This window comes from Atheta coriaria, unplaced genomic scaffold (assembly GCF_025399875.1).
Source record: "Atheta coriaria isolate IRGN ID8LTWV9N9 unplaced genomic scaffold, Caltech_Dcor_3.1 scaffold5480_size1116, whole genome shotgun sequence".
Taxonomy (NCBI): Eukaryota; Metazoa; Arthropoda; class Insecta; order Coleoptera; family Staphylinidae; genus Dalotia; species Dalotia coriaria.
In genome coordinates, this window is record NW_027050561.1 from 1 (window position 1) to 1,116 (window position 1,116).

Genomic DNA, 1,116 nt, shown 5'->3' on the forward strand with positions numbered 1-1,116 from the left:
ACATCTTAAAAATAAGCATCACCATGCGTTTTTGCAACTTAAAAATAAAAACTCAAGGTCAAGTGAAGTGAATATTACACCAAGAACAAGAACTAGTTCACCTGTTTCGTCTACTAATTTAACTATTACCAATACTAATAAACCTGCTGAGATAGAAAATAACTTCATGGAATTGTCTGAAATTGCGATTTACGATGATACTGGTCTAAGTATTTTATTTGTGCAAGATCAAACGTAGCTTTAGAATCTAAATATCAATTGTTCATAACCAATAACCAGTCAACTAATGATGTGTAATTACTAAAAGTATCGATATCGATAAATTTAAATTTTGGTGTTCTCACTTAACCTTAATACTATTTATGAGGACAAGTGTAATGAAATATATACAAAATATTCAATAATTTTTTTCAGACTGAATCCTCCAAAGATGGTCAGAGTAAAGACTTGTGGAAACAGACTACACTCATAGATATGTTTGAAAGAAGTTCAAGCTATGAAGGTATTTTTTTTATATTAGATTACTGTATTGTTTACATTTTAGTTCTATGAGGATGTTCTAATTTTATTATTTTTCTCAATTTAGCAGGGGGTCATAAAACTAGCCAAATAAATCAAGCTTTGATCTACATGATTTGCAAAGACAACATGCCTCTATCTTGTGTAGAAAAATCAGGATTGAAAAGATTTATGAGCGTCATTTGTCCACGCTATAAAATTCCATCACGAACTACTGTAAGAGAACTATAATATTAAATTATTATCTTATCCTTTTTATTTTTAAATGTTATTTTATTATTCATTTCTAATTCCAGATAACTGGCCTCATGGAACAACGATACGCCACTACCAAAGCCATTTTAAAACAAAAATTAAGTGAGATAAATAATATTGCTTTAACAAGTGGTTGGCAAATATCTCCCTTCCGCTTTTTTGCTCTTTATTCAATGCTTTATAAAAAGTGTTACAGTGATCGGATTTAGTTCAAATATGCGCCGTTTTGTTCGATAATCTGTTTCCATTTAGACGGCAACTTCATAATACCTCTCTCGTAGAAGCCCCCCTCCTTATTTGCGAAGAACTCGGACAGCCACTTTTCACAAGCCTCTTTTGAGT

At 31.2% G+C, this 1,116-nt stretch overlaps 1 long non-coding RNA gene across 1 annotated transcript; it reads left to right on the forward strand.

The window, feature by feature from the left end:
- The first annotated feature begins 6 nt into the window (after nt 1-6).
- On the forward strand, nt 7-1,011 carry LOC135803168 (uncharacterized). Its single transcript, XR_010550735.1, has 3 exons — nt 7-502; nt 587-735; nt 816-1,011. It is a non-coding gene; the product is annotated as an uncharacterized lncRNA (long non-coding RNA).
- The last annotated feature ends 105 nt before the right edge of the window (nt 1,012-1,116 follow it).